This window comes from Piliocolobus tephrosceles, chromosome 3 (assembly GCF_002776525.5).
Source record: "Piliocolobus tephrosceles isolate RC106 chromosome 3, ASM277652v3, whole genome shotgun sequence".
Taxonomy (NCBI): Eukaryota; Metazoa; Chordata; class Mammalia; order Primates; family Cercopithecidae; genus Piliocolobus; species Piliocolobus tephrosceles.
Window position 1 is genome coordinate 31,218,370 of NC_045436.1, and position 23,160 is coordinate 31,241,529.

The 23,160-nt window shown below is 37.4% G+C and overlaps 1 protein-coding gene across 11 annotated transcripts in view; it reads right to left on the bottom strand.

Annotated features, from left to right (window-relative positions):
* Positions 1–23,160, bottom strand: part of RXFP1 (relaxin family peptide receptor 1) — a 139,254-nt gene that overhangs the window by 87,954 nt on the left and 28,140 nt on the right. Inside the window, exon 2 of one of the 11 annotated variants that reach the window (XM_023226506.2) lies at positions 20,652–21,342. The exons of the other annotated variants lie outside the window; for them this stretch is intronic. The gene's annotated coding sequence lies outside the window, so the exon portion shown is untranslated. The remainder of the gene's footprint in view (positions 1–20,651; positions 21,343–23,160) is intronic. 11 annotated transcript variants of the gene reach the window in all.

Below are 23,160 nucleotides of genomic sequence, written 5' to 3' on the forward strand. Positions count from 1 at the left end.
TGCCTATGTCCTGAATGGTACTACCTAGATTTTCTTCTAGGGTTTTTATGGTATTAGGTCTAACATTTAAGTCTCTAATCCATCTTGAATTAATCTTCGTATAAGGAGTAAGGAAAGGGTCCAGTTTCAGCTTTCTACTTATGGCTAGCCAATTTTCCCAGCACCATTTATTAAATAGGGAATCCTTTCCCCATTTCTTGTTTTTCTCAGGTTTGTCAAATATCAGATGGTTGTAGATGTGGGGCATTATTTCTGAAGGCTCCGTTCTGTTCCATTGGTCTATAGCTGCTTTTCATTAAAGGAAAATTCCACCGAGGACTCTTTTACCCTTTTTTTTTTTTTTTTTTTTTTTTTTTTTGAGACGGAGTTTCGCTCTTGTCGCCCAGGGTGGAGTGCCATGGCACAATCTTGGCTCACTGCAACCTCCGCCTCCCGGGTTCAAGCGATTCTTCTGCCTCAGCCTCCTGAGTAGCTGAGATTACAGGCATGCACCACCACGCCTGGCTAATTTTGTATTTTTAGTAGAGACAGGATTTCACCATGTTGATTAGGCTGGTCTCGAACTCCTGACCTCAGGTGATCCGCCCATCTCGGCCTCCCAAAGTGCTGGGATTACAGATGTGAGCCACTGTACCCGGCCTCTTTTACCCTTCTAACTGCCTAAAATAATTTCTTAATAACTCCTGTATTAGTATTAGAGAAAGAAGAAGTCATAGAGGATAACAGGAAAGCAGGTGCCATGTGATCATTTCTATGTTGGATAGTTGCTAAGGGTAAGGCCCTGTACAAGATGTTATGCATGCATCATTGAATGAAACAGAGTTCCTGCCCTAGGGGAGGTTACCATCTCCCAGGGAGGATACACTGAACAAGTTAATAAATAATTACAATTTATGGAGAGGTCCAAAAAGAAAGAAAACAGGTGATGTAATGGAAAATATGTGCTGGTGCTTTGTACCAGGGGGAGTTAGAGGGAGGCCTCTGTAAAATGGTGCCATGTAAGCTGAGATCTGGAGGAAGAAAAGGAAATCACCCATGAGAGTAGGGGAGGTAGTACTAGGAAAGTGGTGGTGGTAGTTAAAGTGGTGAGGAAGAGGCTTCAGGCTGAGGATTAGGAAACTCTGGGAAGGTTGTGGTGATGGAGCCCAGCGAGCAGGGGACAAGTGACATGAGCTGAGGTTGATGAGGTAGAGAAGTATCCTTGGGCAAAGGGAAGAAGTTTGGGTTTTATTTAAAATGCAAACGGGAATCAATGAAGGATTTGAAGCCAAGGGGCCACTTAGAAAACAGGCATGTTTTGTTCACATAATTCTGGCTACTGGGGTGGAGTGCCATTGGGTAGGAGACTTGAGGGGAGGGTAAGAGGGAAAGCTGGGCTGCTGATTGGGAAACTTTGCAGTGCTCCAGGTAACAGACAAATGAGGCTTAGTCTAAAATGGTGCCAGTGGAGAGGAGAGAAGTGAACATATTTTACATGTAATTTAGGGGTAGAATGGAAATGGACAGAATCTTCTGAACTGGCTTGACCAACTGGAAGCATGGCAGTGCCACTACTGAGACTCTCTGGGGGAACCGTAGGGTACAAGAATAAAGATAGCTCATTTGCCTTTATTTCCATACTTACCCAAGAGCTTCACCATGTGAGTTTTCTAACTCAGCTCAACACTTTCTCATTCACTTCGACACTTTAAAACCCCTTCTTCAATCCAGAAGTCCCATTCTGGTTTTTTATACCTTCCCCGATTCCTGGAACTCCTCCTCCATCACTACCATTCCCCTCGTCACCATCACTTCCTCCTGAAATTTGTGCTCCAGCCTTGTTGGAATTCCTGACTCAAACTTTATTGGCTTGAATCGAGGTGAGATTCTAATCCTATTAGATAAATATTCTTTTACTTCATTTTTTGAAGAAAAATTAGTCATTATTTGCAATCGTGTTTCTAGGAAAGAATGTGTTTCAGTGCCCAAGCTAATTTAAAGGTTAAAGTTTTGAAATATCATCTGCTTTGCTATATTTATATCCCTACAAATAAACATTTAATAGAATGAAGAGGACTATAAGAACTTCAAAACTATCAATACTTCAAAAAGCAGTCCACTTTAACCTCTTTGCACCAGACACACTCATCTACACTAACAATCAATTAATTAAATTTCATCACATATTGGTTGTCCAATTGTTTCAAGTGTTTTAATCTTATCCCCCCCACCCCCACACACTCAACACTCATTGTAAACAAAGCCCATGTCATTGTTTGTATCTCTGGTTAGGGATGCTGAAAATTGTTGAATAGTAAAATTAGAGGAGACAAACTTAAGAAGTAAAAAAATTGTTCCATAAACAATTGAAAGGTATGAATATTTGATAACATTTTACATAACCATCCTATTCTGACTTTGAAGGGCAACCATGCCATTTTAAAAAGTAGACTTTATTTATTTATTTATTTATTTTTTTGAGGCGGAGTCTCGCTCTGTTACCTGGACTGGAGTGCAGTGGCCGGATCTCAGCTCACTGCAAGCTCTGCCTCCCAGGTTTGCACCATTCTCCTGCCTCAGCCTCCCGAGTAGCTGGGACTACAGGCACCCGCCACGTCGCCCGGCTAGTTTTTTTTGTATTTTTAGTAGAGACGGGGTTTCACTGTGTTAGCCAGGATGGTCTCGATCTCCTGACCTCGTGATCCGCCCGTCTCGGCCTCCCAAAGTGCTGGGATTACAGGCTTGAGCCACCGCGCCCGGCAAAAGTAGACTTTATTTTTTATAGCTATTAGGTTCACAGCAAAATAGAGTAAAAGGTACAGAGAGTGCCCATGTATTCCCTGCCTCGTGCACCTCCACCATCAACACTCTCCCCAGTCCAGAGTGGTGCATTTGTTGCAGTTGATGAACCTACATTGACACATCATTGTCACCCAAAGTCTGTAGTTTACATTGGAGTTCACTCTTGATGTTGTACATTCTATGGGTTTGGACAAATGTATAATGACACGTGTCCACCATTATAGTATCATACAGAGTAGTTTCATTGCTCTAAACATCCTCTAGTAACCACTGAACTTTTTACTATCTCCATAGTTCTTCTTTTTCCAGAATGGTATGTCATTGGAATCATGCAGTATGTAGCCTTTTCAAACTGGCTTCTCACACTTAGTAACATATATTCATCCACTCACTTACTGAAAGACATCTTGGTTGCTTCTAAGTTTTGGCAATTATAAATAAGCTGCTATAAACATCTGTGTGCAGGTTTTTGTGTCGGCCACATATTAACTGTAACACTTTAAAATCTGAGATTTATATAATTTCAAAGATTTCTGCAGACTCCCAGTACAGTTATGTTCTTATTATCCTTACCAAGTTTGTAAATCTTTGGAACTTTCTAGAATGCTCATAATTATGAAGAAATAAGAACAGAATAGTTTGAATAATCATTAAGAGCTTATTATTTAAAAATGTATTTGGGGTCAATGATCAAAGCATGAAAAAAATAAAAGTGACTACTTATTTTGTGAAGTATGGTGAGACTTCTTAATAACAGGGCAATTAACATTCTCATAGAGAAGCAATCCATCTATGACAGGCTTTGACTGTATGTAGTCATTTCAGAGCATATAGTTTGATGAAGCACACAGTCAAATCTATATAATAATTAGCTGTGCTATAAATAATGTTCCACTTGTGAAATTATTCAAAATTAATCTTTTTTCAACCAATTATTTAAAACAAAGTCAAAAAAAGGGATTTGCATGCCGAAGGCCATTACTGGCAGAACATCACATATGTCAGAGATCTCAAGCATACATATAGATAAACTGATCTGTGTTGGGACTAACTTTTTATATCTTTATTAATTTTTAAAGAACACTTTAAACACCAGGATTTTAAGAAGAATTCTTGGATGAATTGTCAGCCTCCAGCCACAGATACTTTGAAGATGTTTTAACTGGCCATACCTGCCTGTGTTTTCATGAAGCTCTTTTCAATATTCTTCTCCACATAACTTCTTTTCTGAATATTATCCTTTTATGTCCTGTCTTTAAAATTTATATTTAGTGGCAGATAGAGCTCCTTAATGATTGCATCATGAAATTAGTTCTACATTTTCATAACATTATGATTTAACAGCTATATCAGGAATCTTAAATATTTTTAAGTGATATTTTAAAAGTAACTTTTGGGCCAGGTGTGGTGGTTTATGCCTGTAAGCCCAGCACTGTGCGAGGTCGAGGCGGGCAGATATCTGAGGTCAGGAGTTGGAGACCAGCCTGGCCAATGTGGTGAAACCCCGTCGCTACTAAAAACGCAAAAAGTTAGCCAGGTTGGTGGCAGGTGCCTGTAATCCCAGCTACACGGGAGGCTGAGGCAGGAGAATCACTTGAACCCAGAGAGTGGAGGTTGCAGTGAGCCGAGATTGCACCACTGCACTCCAGCCTTGGCAACAAGAGTGAAACTGTCTCAAAAAAAAAAAAAAAAAAAAAAGTAACTTTAAAATGTTGAGATCATCTCAAACTGAGAAGTTGCAAGTATTGGATAAAGAACATTTCCCCACCACCCCACCATTTGAGAGTAAGTTTTTGACCTGATGCTCCGGCACCCTTAAATACTTTAGTATTTCCTACAAACAAGAACATTTTCCTGTGTAAATAGAACCATTAAAATCAGGAATTTAACATGGAGTTGTTACTACCACTTAAACTTCAGAACCCATTAATGTTTATATATTGCCCCCACAAAATGTCCTTTATAGTAAAAGGATCTGGTTTGGAATCACTCCTTGCATTTAATTGCCACATTTCTTTAGCCTGTTTTCATTTTCATGGCCTTGATACTTGAAAAATGCAAGACAATTATTTTGTAGAATGTTCCTGAATTTGGGTTGTCTGATTTCCATCATAATTAGATTCAGGATATGCATCTTTGGCATGAAATGAACACAAGTGATGCTCATTTCAACCTGTCTGGTAGTACAAGATGTTCATTTTTTCCATTAGTGATTTCACCCAAATTCCTTTGTAATTAATACACATTTTGTAGAGGGGTACTTTGAAACTGCAAAAAGACCTTTCCTCATCAAAATGTTAATTTATTCATTTACTTATTTCTATCAGGTAGACTTATGGCTTCCTATTTTGTTCAATGGGTTACAATCTGTTGATTATTATCATGTATTCTGATATGCAAGTTGTCTCGAATTGGACCAGTAGGAACTCTTTTAACCTAGTTTTGGTGTCTTTGTAATATTTATGCATCATTTTTTGAGCACTTCCTTGCTTTCTGGCACTACAAGATGTTTCAGGATCATCTTGCATTTTCCCTGCTATAGCCCTGTAACCAGCCATTTCTCTAAGGAGCTCTGGGTCCTCTCTGGGTAGAATGGTATTTAGAAGCCAAGATGTAGACTCAAGGTAAGCTCATTGATAGTGGGGTATCACTGCCACCAGGTCTCTCAGTGGACAGACTAGGAAATATATGTATGGTTATTCATACATAAACACATTTCCATCTATATTAATTTCTCTGTATGTTTCTAGATACTGAAAACTATGAGTTCATGTCCAGTTCCTATCCATCACTACAGTCTCAGTCTAATTTTCTCCCTTTACATATCTGTTACTCCCTTTCCTAACAATGAGAAGCCTGCTTTCTATTAACTTAATATATTTATTATCTTGACAGATCCTCTTTCCTGCATGGATGCTCTCCTTGCCTTACTCAGTGCAGACTCTCACTTACATAAGCACTCTCCCCACCCTGTTTAGGACCAGGCACCAGCCCCCTCTAAGGATGCCCTTCTCACCCCAGTGGAACTCCGAAATTTCTCTCTGGACCACTACTCTATCACACTCAACACAGAAAAATACCTTCTTCTGATCCACCAAATGACTTTATAATTCAGTTGTTTAGGAATAGAGGTAGAAAGGCAAGGGGCCAGTAAGTGATGTTTATAGGAAAACTTTGCAAGAGTCTAAAACAAAAAGCATTTCCTTTTTAGCATGGAACCATATCCTTAAGAATAGCAGTAATTCACAGTGCAATAACACAAATCAGTAGAAAAAATGATATTGAGTCCCTCTGGAAAAGTATGCCCAAAGAGTGACAGAAGTAATAGTTCCTAGAAGAGCAAGTAAACATGCTCTCATTGTGTAACCCAGCTATCCATCTGCCCTGAATACTGTTTTTGTCCTGAACCAGCCTAAATATTTCAGTGGTTGACAATGTTTTTAAGTGGTTGACAATTTTGAGAGGGTGAGAGACAACAGAGTTTATATTTCAGTGCAAATTAGCTTAACTACCCCCTTTAGACTGACAGTTGTCATGAAGTCTCTCTGGCTTGGAGGATGAAAGGGATTCAGGTTTTCCAGCACTGAGTTTCCAGCCTCCCTGGCCACCACTGTTCTTAAGGTTTGGATCTGCCCTCAGCTCCTGTATCTTTTATTTATTTCTCATGCAGAGTAATTTAATCTTCTTCCAAATATGTGTATAACCAGAGGTAGGGGCTTAGATCTGCTTATAAGGCAGTAGGGATTATACATAACAATTTAAAAATGTCCCCCACCCCTGTACCCTGGTAGCTTTTCCAAAATATCTCTACATGTGGAACTGTCAGGATATGGGGTAAAATATGAAAACATATTGTTATTGGAATATGAATGATCAACAGTTGCAATGAATAGGGTCCTTCAAGTATGGTTGGAATGCCAACTTTTGAATAGTTTAGTATTGGAACTGTCATATTTATGACTCCTAAAGGCTATAAATTGGGTGGCCCATAACAACATTTCTAAGATCAGACCTTACATTAAGTTTTTTTAAAGTAATTGTGCTGTTATAATGTTATAACATTATACGTTATAACATTATATAATTATGTTATATAATTATGTTATAACATTATATAATATAACATATAACTATATATAACATAATTATATAATTATATGTTATAATCATAGAATCATATATTATACTTACATGTTATATAATTATATAATTATATAATTGTTATAACATTATAGTGTTATATATGTTGTGTGTTATATATGTTATATAATATATAACATATATAACATGTTATAACATATATATTATATAACATATAACATGTTATAACAATATACATTTGTATATAACATATATTGTTATAACATAACAATATATTATAATGTATATATTATATAACATTATATATACATAACATTATATAATATAATGTTATAATGGCTACAATGTCACTAGGTGATAGGAATTTTTTGGCTCCATTGTAATCTTATGGGACCGCTGTCATATATAGGTTCTGTTCCATTGCTAACTGAAATGTTCTATGACTGTATGTTACAACTCTGTAAGTTGTAGAATGCTTATAATAATGCAAATGATTTATTGTTCATAGAAATGCAGATTATGTGTGACAGATAGATACAGACTGGGAGATACATTGATTACTGCCCCATAGATTATTGGTCTCTTTTGCATGTGTTAATCAGATTTATTTCAGTATTCCTGTTGGCGTGTGTGTGTGTGTGTGTGTGTGTGTGTGTGTGTTGAATTCTCCTTTGAGTTATTTGTAACATCTTACTGGTTCCCTCATTAGAAAATGAATTAAAGTCTTTGAGGTCTCTGAGACATTTTTATTTTATATTTTATGAATATCATTATTTTACCTCCCTTCCTTCTCTTTTCACTTCTACTTCTTTTTAAATTATCTTTTAGCTGGTGTGAGGACCCACTCAGAACCCCAGGGTTGGTACAAAGATTATTTTAAGGTGAAGACATTTGAGAATCAACAGATGCCAGATGCAGAAAGAAGCTTTCTCAGAGCTTCCTTTATCTGACTGAAATCGGAAACTTCTGGGAAATAATCCTTCCCTAAATTCCCTCTTTTGGGTGAGTCTACTCCCAGGAGAAAGACTGACAGTAAACGTGTCATACATCCCTTCCCTGGGGAAATTCATATCCTTAAAGGATGGATAGGCTACATGTACCTGCCTAAACAAACATCATCACAAACTTTATCTCCTGTTTTTTCTTCTAAAAATCCCTTTGTCCTTCCTGAATAAATGATTTTCTTCCCATGGAAGCCTTTTCTTCCTCTCCCTTTCCCCTACTTAGAAATATTAGCCTCTAACTTTAACCGTTTGGCAAGCTAGCTATTACTTTAGTTAGCTGCCATATGCATACAAATCAGCCTCTTGGTTTAATTTGCAGGTTCCCAGTCCTTGAACGTAAGGGCAAAGAAAAAGTGTTTCCTCTGGGACACAGATCTAACTTGAACACAGGGGATCTGTACTTTAGGATCAACTGCCCCGGAGGGGTGTGCACTCGGGGTTCCTTTAACAAAAGAACAAAAGCTTCAGGTGGAATCATCCCAGTTATAGAAAACTCAAGATATATATCCTGGTAAAAAAAAATTGTTGGCTCAAAAGTAACCTCTGCTTGTTTGAGATTAAACTCTTGTTGATCTGTTATGATAAAATTCTCCCCTTAATAAATATGTGTATTTTAAACCGTGATAAATTTCAGAATATAGAGATAATAAAATTAATCAAATGTTTAGTATTGGCATTATATTTTAATGTGGGAATAATCTGTGCTTATTGGGGGGTTGGAGTGTTTTTATGATTAAGAGAATTAGGCAATTAAAGAATAACAGATGAACCTACTAATTTCAACTTAAAACAGGTAATTAAATTCACACTTGTGATTTTACATCCTAAGAGAATTTAAGTCTATAAGCAGCACTGGATTATTTAAGATAACTTGACATTTACTACATTTAAAATACGTTTTATTGGATTTTCTAAAGTTTTTAAGCACGCATTTAAAATACAGGTTGAGGCCGGGTGCAGTGGCTCACGCCTGTAATCCCAGCACTTTGGGAGGCTGATGCAGGCAGATCACTTGAGGTCAGGAGTTCGAGACCAGCCTGGCCAACATGGTAAAACCCTGTCTCTACTAATAATACAAAAATTAGCCGAGTATGGTAGCACACACCTGTAATCCTGGCTACTCAGGAGACTGAGGCGCAAGAATCACTTGAACCCGGGAGGTGGAGCTTGCAGTGAGATCACACCATTGCACTCCAGTGTAAATACAGGTTGTGTACTTCTTATTCAAAATGCTTGAGAACATAAGAGTTTTAGATTTCAGATTTGTTCAGATTTTGGAATATTTGCAAATGCATTCTCAGATATTTTGGAAATGAAACCCAAATCTAAACACAGAATTTCTTTGTTTCATATATACTTTATACATATGACCTGAAAGTAAGTTTATACAATATTAAAATGATTTTATGCATGAAACAGTTTTGACTGCATTTTGGCTGCAACCAATTACATTAGGTCAGCTGCGAAATTTTCCACTGTGACATCTTCTCAGTGCTCAAGAAGTTTCAGAGTTTGAAACATTTCAGATTTCAAAATTTCAGATTAGGGATACTCAACTTGTATTTAGAATAAAATTAATCGTTACATTTAAGATGCTGTTTAAAACAGTTCATTATACTTTGTCTTGAATGAGACTGGTTAAAAGTTCAATTTTTCCAACTCGAGTTAAACATTTATAAACTAAAAAGTGAAGGAGATTGGTTTTATTTTACAAGATTTATAAGTAGAAAATAGGTTTGTAAACTGAAGTTAAAGGCTGAAGGGAAACATGGTTTTTGAATTTGTTTTTTGAATTTGTTACCATAATAAAAGCATATTAATTTTAAACCCAAGTATAATAGACACTGTGGTTTGTTGATTCAATAGTGATTCCCAAAACCTTCTCTCTTGCTGCCCGTCCATTAAAGAGGTTGGAAAGCAAAATACTTTCTTCCCCAGCTGACCGGCTTCTTGGTGTCTAAGGGGCACAGTTCCGGCCAGTGAGACATGGGCAGACATCTGCTGAGGAAGTCCTGGAGGTGCTAGCTTTCTTGACAAGAGATGGATGGGGCTGTTGTCTTCCACCTACTTTCTGCCTTGAACATGATGGGATGATTGTGTGAAACTGCAGCAACAGTTTTGGATCTATGAGGCAACACATATGCTGGCAAGACCAAGAAAACTCACAGATACCTACAAAATGCCAACCCTGGAATCATCAGGCTACTCGGACTCCTCTTTAGGTGAGAAAAACAAACCCTTCTTTGTTTAGGCCACGACGGGTCAGGTTTTCTTTTGTTGCCAGAAAATGCATTCCTAACTGATTCCTAAACTCAGGAAACTCCAAAGTGTTCTTTCTGCAGAGTCATTCTAGACATGAAGAAGCTCACGTTGGCAATTTACTTGAAAGGGTGATTGAAAGAGTAAGTGAAAGACTGATGGAGCTTGTAGGGACAGCAGTAGAAGGAGTCCAAGCTCTCTGAGCCTCAGGTATGAACTGCCATACAAATTCCTTCAGCTTTGGTGGGATGAGTGGTCCCTGTTGGGCTAATTGGGAAAAAATCATCCCTAAACTATTAAATCTTTCTCTGGGACTCAGTCTACTGGAAGCCCCAAGAGAAATGTCTGGGAAGTAAAAAGATGGCTTAAGGTGTGGAGATATTGTTGGGACTGATATGTAGACAATACTTTATGTGATGTGCTCAGTGTAATAGGATGGTCTCAGGCAGCCTGCCAGCTTCATTACCCACAGCTACCTGGGTTAGTTACATCCATGCAGCTGAAGGAGAAAAAGCCAGAGGAAACCTTTCCATCCTTTTTCTTCCTGCAGACATTATGTAAACTTTCCTGGAATAGGAGAATAGACGTTGTGTTTACGCTTTGGTAAAGAAGTCCTTACTGAGTAAAATAACTTGTAGACATTTTATCACTTGGTTTTACATGAATGTATATTCATAGTTCTGAGGTTTCTCTGACCCAGGGTTAAACAGTTTGATTTCACTTATCAAGCTTATGGAAATTCACTAATATCAGTGCAACAGTCAGAAGTACTTAACAGAAAAATTATTGTAGAATTTTGTAAAGATACCAATTTGCCATTGAAAAGACAATTGCAATTCTATGAAGAATTTCTACCTTCCTAGTTTGCATGATACTATCTTGTGCTTCACATTAAAGTAGAAAAAAGTAGCTTTTATTTTTGTTGTAAATACATCAACCATAAAATTATAATTCACAGCCACTTGTCTTAATATTGGATATGTAATGGGTATATGAATTTTTTTTTAAAGCACATCTATTACTAGTATGGGGAAAAAAAGCTTAGTATTGAGAATCAATGCAGTGGGGCAGGGAGGTCTAGCCTTCATTTGTCACCTTTCTAGATCTGTGACCTTCAGTAAATTTTTTGAGCTTAAGTTTCATCATCTGGAAAATAAGTGGTTATATTAATCTAATGGTATCAAACATGGTTGAATAAAATTAGGGTTTCAGGAAGGTACCTCAGTTTTTACAAGTCTTTGACTAGAATTTTATTTTTGTTTTTACTTTTTGGGGGACAGGATCTTGCTGTTGTCCAGGCTGGAGTGCAGTCGCATGATCATAGCTCACTGCAGCCTCTAACTCCTGGCCTTAAGCAATCCTCCTGCCTCGTCCTCCCAAAGTGCTGGGATTACAGGCCCTAGCCACTGTGCCCAGCCAGAATCTTATTTTTCAAAATACATTTTAAACTAAAAAATATATAGTAAAGGTATATATAGCTTTGTTAAATATGTAAAAATTTTAACACAGTGTAAATAGTCAACATTTTAACTTATGCAACCAGATTAACCTTTTTTTGTAAACACAGATCTTCAATAACCATCTTTCCAGCTTTGTTTAAATGAAGAGTGAGATTTCAAAATCTGTTGAGGTTAATATTATGACAGCTGTCACTTAAAATTTTTGTGTTCATATTTGGTAGCATGATTATTATTGATTGGTTCTATAATAAATATAGTTTGTGAATGTATTTAGAAGTTTTAAAAATACTGATCACTTAGCTTGGTTCTTCAATTATACTCTTTCATGTCTATAGCTTTTCTGTACCCAAAAGCTATTTTTTCTGTACATGACCAGCAGCAACCTCATCTAGAATTCATATCAATTCAGGATTTCTCAGGCCTTCAAAATCTATGTTCAGTTTTGATAATCAAATGTATTTTATACAACTTCCCTAAGGTTTTGATGTATTTCTCATAGGGGTGAATATATATCTTGCTTAAGACTATATAACTTTTGTGGCTCCCTACCAACCAAGAAAATTTGGTTCAGCTTTATTTTTTTGTAGTTATTAAGAAAAGAATGAGAAATGGTTTTCCCAAACATAAACTTATATTGAAATATTGAATGTGCTATGCCAAACCACACGTGCCCTACTCTACCCATTGCCCCATTCCAATAGGCTACTCTTTATTGAGATTCTCTGTTTAGACGACTCTGTCTTGTTTGGCCATGAATAAAGAAGGCTCAATGATTTCTTGATATGAAGCCTAATTGGAGGAAGCAACTACTTTCCACTCTTTCTGTGTTCCTCCTGGTTGGGTGTGCATTTGCAAACGTATGCACCAAGCATTCGAGCACACAGAATGAGGACACCAATGAGGAAGGTGATGGCTTCATTTGAATAATTTTTCCTGCTTATTTTAAAATTAAATTTATTTTCTGCTAAAGGTGAGAGCCAGTTTCTTTCTCAGATCAAGAACAAATAGGTGAGATAGAAAAGTTTAAGAAAATGGGATGTGATGCAGATTTCAGTAGGCTCACCTTACAGGAAAAATGTGTGGCTTAGGAGTGGATGTATTTCTCAAGATGTTTTGAAGGCTTTCTGATCAAATCAATAAAGTATTTAATATATCTGAATATATCTATGCACTAGGAGTTTGTAAGGAACTGGGATTAGGACATTAATACTTTTAACAGAGATTGGGTAGCAAAAGAAACTCAGGATGGAATTGAAACACCTAGTGGAGCTCCAGTGCAGCAGTGGACAGTCAGTGAAGGTGACTCCATGATAATGATGAGGCATTTGGCTCTTTCAGCATGGATTAACTTAACACTTAATGTGGATACAAATGTATCTTGCTGTTAGTGATACTTAAAATTAGACCTGAATTACAGTTTTTATTTTGAATATTCTCATCTCATGTAAAAACCATTCATAGGCTGGGCACAGTGGCTTATGCCTGTAAGCCCAGCTTTGGGAGTCTGAGGCTGGAGGATTCCTTGGAGTCCAGGAATTTGAGGCTGCAGTAAGCTCTGATGGTCACCACTGCACTCCTGCCCTCCAGCCTAGGTGACAGAGGAGACCCTGCCTCCAAACAAACAAACACACTCATACTTTAAGGAATTTATCAATTAATTAAAAAATTTTCTAACTGAAAAACTACTCCAACTTAGGTGACAGAAGACACCCTGTCTCTAAACAAACAAACAAACAAACAAACAAACTCATACTTTAAGGGATTTATCAATTAATTTAAAAAATTTCTTAACTGAAAAACTACTCCAACACATACAAACCTAAATTATTAGTTCAAAATTTGAGAGCAACTTGGAAACATGCTTAAGCACTTAAATCCCAACAGCAGAAACATTTAAAAATTATTTACTTTAAAAATTGATACATACGTATCAATTATAATACTGTAATTATACATATTTTGGGGATACAATTTGATTTTTCCATATATCTCTATGTTGTATAATGATTCCATTAGGGTAGTTAGTGTATCTATCATCTCATGCATTTATCATTTCTTTGTGGTGAGAACATTCAAAAGCCTCTCTTCTAGCTATTTCATAATATATAATAATTTACCTTTAACCACAGTCACTCTACTGTGTAATAGAACACTGTAATTTATTCCTCCTATGTAATTGTAACTTTGTATCCTTTGACCAACCTCTTCCCATCCTTCTCTCTGCTCTGGTCACCACCTTTCTACTCTGTGTCTATGATACTATGATATCACCTTTTATAAAAGGATTGCTGGATCATATGGTAGTTTTATTTTTAATGTTTTGAGGAATCTCCATATTGTTTTCCATAGCGGCTGTGCTCATTTCCTGCCAGCAGTGTGGAAGGGTCCCCCTATCTCCATATCCTTGCCAATACTTGTTTTCTTTTTGGATAATAGCCATTCTAACTGGAGTGAGGTGGTATCTCATTGTGGTTTGATTTGCATTTCCCTGATGATTAGTGATGTTGAGCATTTTTCCATATATCTGTCGGCCAGTCGTAGGTTTTTATTTGAGAAATGTCCCTTAAGGTCTTTTGTCCATTTTTCAATTGTGGTTTTTTTTTTTCTGTTAATTTTCTTATGTATTTTGGATATCAACTCCTTGTCAAACGTGCAGTTTGCAAATATTTTCTCCCTTTCTGCAGGTTGTCTTTTCACTCTGTTAATTTCCTTTGCTGTGCAAAACCTTTTCAGTTTGATATAATCTATTTGTCTATTTTTGCTTTTGTTGCCTATATTTATGAGGTGTTATTTAAAAAATGGTTGCCAAGCCCAATGTGGTGACGTATTCCCCTTATGTTTTCTTCTAGCAGTTTCATAGTTTTGCATCTTACATTTAAGTCTTGAATTCATTTTGAGTTGTTTTTTGTATATTGCAAGAGGGAGGGTTGTAATCTCATTCTTCTACATGTGGATATTTTATTTTCCCAGAACCATTTATTGAAGAGACTGTATTTTCTCCAATGTGTGGTCTCGGCACCTTTGTCAAAACTCAGAAACATTTTAAATGAAGCATTTAAATCTTCTTTTCCTTCTGAAAATTCTTTTTCTAAGGATGAGTCATTCCCCTATGACTATAAAATTTGTGCATTGTCTGCATTTCATGGGGTCTGTGTGAGTGGTGCACAGAGAAGGAAAAAATGCTGTAACCTGTGCGCGGCTATTGCACCTTTCTCTTTGACATTATTTGGTTCCCAATGTAATTTGAAGACCAAAGCCAGAGAGCAAGTACAGTGGAATATTTTTATAATGCGCTTTTGAGAAAATTGCACACTTTCATACAGTAAGGTGACTATGCTATGGCTGGTTATCATTTTTGGGGGGACACATAGTTTGACCTGAGTTATAGTCAAATCATAAATTCCTGTCTCAGAGCTAAAACCTTAAGGGTTTCAGTAAACATTTCTTGGGAACTAAGTTCTTAGTGACTTATTATTGAATGGAATAAACTAAGCTTTTTACTCTTACAGATTCTGACAGAAATGCAAAAACACGGCCGGGCGCGGTGGCTCAAGCCTGTAATCCCAGCACTTTGGGAGGCCGAGACAGGCGGATCACGAGGTCAGGAGATCAAGACCATCCTGGCTAACACGGTGAAACCCCGTCTCTACTAAAAATACAAAAACTAGCTGGGCGAGGTGGCGGGCGCCTGTAGTCTCAGCTACTGGGGAGGCTGAGGCAGGAGAATGGCGTAAACGCGGGAGGCGGAGCTTGCAGTGAGCTGAGATCTGGCCACTGCACTCCAGTCCGGGTGACAGAGCAAGACTCCGCCTCAAAAAAAAAAAAAAAAAAAAAAAAAAAAAAAAAAAAAAAAAAAAAAAACAAAAAAAAAAAAAAAAAAAAAAAAAAAAAAAAAAAAAAAAAAAAAAAAGAAATGCAAAAACACAGTTTGTGTCTAGGGAACTCATGTAAACAAAAACTCAGTAACACTATAACCCTCATTCTGTAACAACATTAAATGTTAATATGGAAAATGTTAACATCATTGCTCTGAAATCAATGCAGTCACTGAATTAAAGGTAGTTTTATTTACTTAAATTTAAAATAAAGTAATAGGTTGTAATTGATACATTTTAATTAAAATATTTTCCGCCAAGCATCAGATTTACTTTATTTTCTTAAAATAAAGTATTGTGTATATTGGAGCTTTACAACATGATATTATGAGATACATATAGCTAGTAACATAAGGTTACAATAGTGAATCAGATTAAAATATCTATCATTTCTAATTAAAATATTTATAGTATTTCTGTACAGCTATGACTTTTTCAAGCACTAAGAGTTTAATTGTACTCTATAACTTATTTCCAGCATTTGAAATCCTCTTACAATCTATGAAAAACATTCAATATACATATATTTTTTTTTACATCATTGCCCCCAGTCTCAAAGTGTATAAATAATTTGCTAAAATGCCTTGTTAGGAAGTAAAATTAAACAACAAAACACAAAAGAAAACCAAAAAGGAAACCATACACAAAGACAAACTTTCCCTATTTTCAATTCATTTTTTTTTTTTTTTTTGACAGAATCTCACTCTGTTGCGCAGGCTGGGGTGCAATGGTGTGATCTCGGCTCACTGCAACTTCCACCTCCTGGGTTCAAGCGATTCTCCTGCCTCAACCTCCTGAGTAGGTGGGATTACAGGTGCACACCACCAGGCTCGGCTAATTTTTGTATTTTTAGTAGAGACGGGGTTTCACCATGTTGCCCAGGCTGGTCTCGAACTCCTGGATTCAAACGATCCACCCACCTCGGCCTCCCAAAGTGCTGGCATTACAGGTGTGAGGGACCGTGCCCAGGCTGATTCATTTATTTTTAAAGATAATTTTTATCTTCAATCAGGTCTATCAATAATGATTTCAGATATCCAGAAACAAATTAAACAAACTATGATTATAAATAGAGGATTTAAAAATAAATTATATGGTGCAATTACAGAACTATAAATTCATAGCACAGGTATATACAGTTCAACAATTTGAAAAATGAAGTAGCTCTATATCTACTGATATAATAAGTTGTTTAAGGCATATCATTAAGTTACAGAAAGTATGTTGAAGAATAATCTATACAGTTTGCTCTTATTTGTATAAGATAAAAGACATATATGCTCATGTTTATAAACTTACGGTATGTTAACACAAAACTGCCAACAGTGGTAGTCTTTGGGAAGTGGACCAAAAATGGCAGAAGAAAGTGGGGATTTTACCTTTCAGTTTATATACTTAGGAAAAATTTGACTTGTTTTTAAAAAGTGAGTATTCCTTTAATAATTAAAAAAATCCCTGATGCTATTTACAGATAATTCAAGAGTGTAAAAATATGATTTCTTAGCTATAGATAAAAAATCATTGAATTGTAATATTAGTTTTCTCTGGATATTTTGTAACAAGGTGGGACTAAGCTAGTTGTTCTTAATTGGGGATGATTTTGGATCCAGGGAACATTTGGCAATGTTTGGAGACATTTTTGATTGTCACAACTTGGGGGTTGCTACTGGCATCTAGTAGGTAGAGTCCAAGGATGCTGCTAAGCATTCCTCAATGTACAGGGCAGTTCCCACAAAGATTTATCTGTCCGAAAATGTCAACAGTGTGCAGGATGAAAAATCCCGAACAAAGCGTTGGTGAATAATCAGTGGGAAACCATTCAGTGCCATTTTTGGGGCTTAGAAAGCGATATCCCAAAGTATGGCACTTTAGCGTGCTGAGTACTTTGAACTGGAGGACATTTGAAGGGGCTCAGAAGTAAAGTCTCTCTCTGACCTTCTCCTTCCCTTCTTTCTCCTATTCCCCTTCCTCCTCCAAGGCAGGCCATAGAAACTAGAATCCCTTTCCCCCCAAAGCAACCATAAAAACCTAGAAATACGACTCCAACCTTCCCCTGCCTTTCTGTGTAAGAGGTAGCCATAAAGAAATCCTCTGACTTAACTTGTCTGAAAGTAGATAATAAGACCTTCCAGAAGATGGCCTACCTTGTACCTGCACAAATCCTCAAAATGCATCTCTCCATGGGTCACCCTCCTGTCTCTGCTTCCTTGCTGTTGTTACGGATGAGCTGTCTTTGCCTCTGTCCCATATCAGTCCTTCACCTGAGCTTCCAGTTCCATCCCCTCTCTCCTACTCAGGACACATTTTAGCAACTCTCCCTTTCTCTCTTAAGCATCATCAATGTTTACCTCTTTCCTGGCTTATTCCCTGAAAACATGCTGTTGTGTATCCCTTCTTAAAACAGGACAAAACAAAACAAAAAATATTTTCTTGATTCAATTATCTGTGCTACTTATATATTGCCATTTCTTATCTCTCCTTTTTAGCAAAACTTGTCAAAAAATTTCCATACTGGTGTCTCTGATATTATTTTTTTTTAAGAGAAAGGATCTTGCTCTATTGTCCAGGCTGAAGTGCAGTGGCATGATCAGAGCTCACTGTAGCCTCAAATCCCTGAACCCAGGTCATCCTCCCACCCCAGCTTCCCAAGTAGCCAGGACTTCAGGAGCATTCCACCACTCCTGGCTATTTTTTGATTTTTATTTTTGTAGAGACAGAGTCTTGCTATGTTGCCTAGGCTGGTCTCAAACTCCTGGGTTCAAGCAATCCTCCTGCCTCAGCCTCCCAATGTGCTGGGGATACAGATGTGAGCCATAGCACCTAGCCATCTTATATAATTTTTGTGTTTAGCTTTACTTCTGAAGTTTTGGAAATCTGTTGAACATAACATTAGCCTTTAGTTGTAAACTGGGGTTCCCAGGCTGAACGATGCAGTGATACCTTTAGGGCCCTTTGAGGGCATTTTTGTCCTATAAATTGTATCACAGACTCTTGCCAACTTTTTATAGTTTTCATCACAATTTTCTACCAGCTGTCACTTCTACTATCATTAATTTGTCTGCCTCTGTAGTCTCATTATTCTAATTCCCACTTCTACTTTGTAACTTGAAACTGCTGTGGCCAAAAACACAGCTACTTGGACATGTTAGATTCCTACGTGAAAGTGAGCAAATAAGCTCTGAATGAGGGCCTAAACAAGACGGGATGTTTTCCCTTTCTTTAATGCCTAGGTTTTGAAATATCAAAGTTTTCGAGGGTCTAGGTATAAGTAATTCTCAGATGAGTAAGATGTTGGCATAATCATGAGTTCACATTCAGTAAGCATTTATTGAATAAATGTATCTATTTCCCAATACATAAAGTGTCTGAGGTTTCATATGTATACATTTCTAGCCATGAATTTTGTACTTATACATTTCTAGCATCTGTCTCAAACTATGACACAACTCTTTTCTTGACTATCCAGCTATTACATTTTATTCCTACTTACTGGTGTGATAACAGTCAGTTTTATTGACTTATGCTGGTAGTGCAGCCAAGAAATAAAAATCCTAAATTAAGGGCAGTTGTATTTCTTCTTAACAGCACTTCCATTTCACACCTTATTTCCATTCCTACCGCCTCAACTGTGATTCTAAGCTGTATTAGCTCATGTCTAGATAACACATTTTTAATAACTTCCTTTGTGACACTTTAGCCTTTTTGTCAAAGTGTCCTCAACTGGTCTCAACATACTTTTCTGTTTTTTCAAGTGTGTCTTTATTTTTAAAAATTTTCTTTATATTTATTTATTTTTGTAACAAGGTCTCATTCTGTCACCCAGGCTGGAGTAACCAGTGGCGTGATCTTGGCTCACTGCAGCCTCGACCTCCTGGGCTCAAGCGATCCTCCTATCTCAGTCTCCTGAGTAGCTGGGATTACAGGCACATGCTACCACACCTGGCTAAATTTTTATATTTTTTGTAGAGACAGGGTTTTACTATGTTGCCCAGGCTGGTCTTAAACTCCTGGGATCAAGTGATCCATTCACCTCGGCCTCCCAAAGTGCTGGGATTATAGGCATGAGCCACGGTACCCGGCCTATATTTATTTATTTTTAATTGAGAAATAAAAGTTGTACATATATATGGTGTACAATGTGGTGTTTTGATATATGTATACACTGTGAAATGATTAAATCAAACCAATTAACATATTCATCATTGTACTTGCTTATCATTTTTTTGTGGTGAGACCATTTAAAATCTACTCTCTTAGCAATTTTCAAGTGTATAACACATTATTACTAACTATAGTCACCATGCTGTACAACAGATCTCTGGGAATTATTTTTTAATTCTTATTTGTTTCAGTCACTTGCTTCGTCCTTCTCTTTGTTGCACCTGTGCAACAAAGAGAAGTGTAAGAAATCACATTTTTTGGCCAACATCTCTCCATTTTCCCCCAGACCCTGGTACTCACCATTCGACTCTCTACTTGTATGAGTTTGGCTACTTCACATTCTACATATAAGCAGGATCTTGCAGTATTTGTCTCTCTGTGCCTGACTTACTTCACATAGCATAATGTCCTCTAGGTTCATCCATGTTGTCACAAATGACAGTTTCTTTCTTTTAAAAGGCTGAGTAATATTCCATTATGTATATATACCACATTTTCATTATCCATCATCTGTTGATGGACACTTAGGTCCACAACCTAGTTTTAAAACTGAATAGTCTGTTCCGTTGACTCCTTTCACTTTGGTCAGTAGTTGTTGTTTTTTTTTCTTCATATTTTTGAGCATTTAATATGTTTTAGGCACCAGGGTATGCACTTTGCATGCTTTGTTTCACTTTATCTTCATAATACTCCATTAAATAAGTTCTAATATTATCATGATTTTATAGTTTAGGAAGCTAAAGCATAGAGGAATAAATTGCTTGGAGATCATGGAACCAGTAAGTGGTGGAAATGGGATTCAGATGCAGATCCGTCTGATTCCAGAACACGTGTTCTTAACCAATGGGTCTCTACTAATTCCCCATATAGACTTGTTTATGAACTCTGAAAGGTTATTGCTACTTCTACCTCCCTTTTTTGGACTTATGGCAGTGTTCCTGAATATCTTCTTTTTCACCTATTTAGATCTTACCCTTTAAGATCAAGGTCAATTATAGCTTCTAACTTACTTCCTCTATGACCATGTCCATTCTGGGTGGGCTGTTCCTCTTTTGAAATCCTTCAGTGCAAGGATGAAATGCTGTCTCATCAGAGTATTTTCTGTTCGTATGGCTCAGGGCATTCCAAGTTATTGTCCCACAAGGTCAGAAACAGACATTATGTATGTAAATAGACATATTTCTCAACAGAGATATTGGAAATGGCAGCTTTACAAACTCAGACTCGTGGTTCATTTGGAACAATGATTTCCAATGAAGACAATGGCTCTAGATTCTCTTTCATTTATATTTATGAAGTAAATTAAAACAATAAAACGATGGTTCTCTTGTTAGTTTTTCTCTTTATAGACATTTCTAGAAATAAACAGCTGAACTGATCCAACCTCATGGGAATCTTTATATTTAAATGCCCAAGGCAGGGACAAAATGGACCAAACAGGGCGGAATGCAAAAATATGCACCAAGAATCCTCAAAGGCAGATACTACTATATTGGTATTCAGTAGAGTTTTGCTTTATTCTTGGATGTGCCATTAAATTGATGGGCAAATTTGGCATGCCACTCTGTCTTACTGGATTTTAGGTTTTCTTCTGTGTCAAAGGAAGGGGCAGTACCAGCTGTTGTAATATTATTTGATTCTAGGTGGGAGATGGAGTGTTAATAAAAAATAGTTTGAAATTTCATTCTTTAGGAGGAAATACTAGGGAAAGAGGATACATGAAGAAAAACTGAGAAAAAATATGAAATGGAATGGACAAGTAGGGAATAAATATAAATACGACTGGGAGGGCTCAGGGAAACTGTTAGTGGCCTACCGATTCCGATTCTCCATTTCCCATTTTCCTGTTAACACAACCCCTATCTTGTTTGTAGGGACACTATGTTCTGCACATTAGATGAGGTGACTGCCCCAAGCAATAAAGTGACTCCTGTTTCTGGCTTTCCCTGTTTCCTTGGCAGCGAGGTGGGACTGTGTGACCCAATTCTGACCATGAGACCTAAAAACTAGAAATCTTGGGAAATGTTTGGAAAAGCCATTGCTTTCCTGATAATGGGGGGAATATTCTGCTTTACATCACTCTTCCCCTTCTTCCTGCTTTGAACATGAACTTGATGTCTGGAGCAACAGTAGCCATCTTTCCATCTATTAGGAGTCAATGTAACATAAAAACCAGTACCTGAAGAATGGAGGAATGGGAACGGTAGGAAGAACCTAGGAGCCTCAGGGCATAGCTGAGTAGCTGCTGCAATGCCAGCAAGCACTTACTTCTGGTGTGTGTGTGTGTGTGTGTGTGTGTGTGTGTGTGTGTGTGTGTGTTAAACTTTTATTTTAGGTTCAGGGGTACATGTTCAGGTTTGTTATATAAGTAAACTCATGTCATGGGGGTTTGTTTTCAGATTATTTTGTCACCCAGTTACTAAACCCAGTACCCAATATTTATTTTTTTCTGCTCCTCTCCCTCCTCCCACCCTCCACCCTCAAGTAGGTCCCACCCAGTGTCTGTAGTTCCCCTCTTTGTATCCATATGGACTTTGTTTATGTGAAAAAAACAATTCTTAAATTCTTATTTGTTTAAGTCACTGTTGCTTGGTCCTTCTCTTTGTTGCACCTATGATGCATTTCTAACTGATACAGAAGGACGGCTGAAAATAGCAATACAGACTCTACTATGGAAAGGAGCAAAATAATTGAAATTAAGTAAAGGAACCCTGCAATGATTGCCAAAAGCTGAAGGCAAGGTGTGGGGTTTAGGGTTATGGCTTTCGAAATGACTTGGAAAGTTAGTCAGGATAGATAAATGTGATGTTTTTGTTTGAAGACTGGCTGACAACAATTAGAGGAACAAGTGTGATACAAAAGTAGGAAGTCCTGTGAGTCATAATTTTAAAGAAAAATTGATGCAACTCTAAGGAGACACTTTAACGGGAGACCAGTCACTGAACATAACATGTAGCTTTCTTTCCTTGCTGTATTTTTACGGTAAGTTTTTTAACAGTCTTGGGTTTGCAAAAGGCCTACTTTAGGTTTATACAAGTATGCTTGCATCAGACACACCCGAATTGAAGAATATTCTATGGAACAACTTGTCCATATTTTTCAATCTCACAATGTCATTGTTTCCTGATTAAAGGAGATTATACAGCTGTGGCCACTGAATGCAATGTGTGATCCTGGACTGGAGCCTGGATTAGAAAAGCATCATTCTGGGCCTGGCGCCGTGACTCTCGCCTGTAATCCCAGCACTTTGGGAGGCAAAGGCAGGCAAATCATGAGGTCAGGAGTTCGAGACCAGCCTGGTCAATGTGGTGAAACCCCCATCTCTACCAAAAAAAAAAAAAAAAAATAGCCATGGTGGCGCCTGCCTGTAGTCCCAGCCTAGCTACTCGGGAAGCTGAGGCAGAAGAATCGCTTGAACCCGGGAGGTGGAGATTGCAGTGAGCCGAGATCGCGCCACTGCACTCAAGCCTGGGTGACACAGTGAGATTCCATCTCAAAAAAACAGAAACAAAAAAGAAA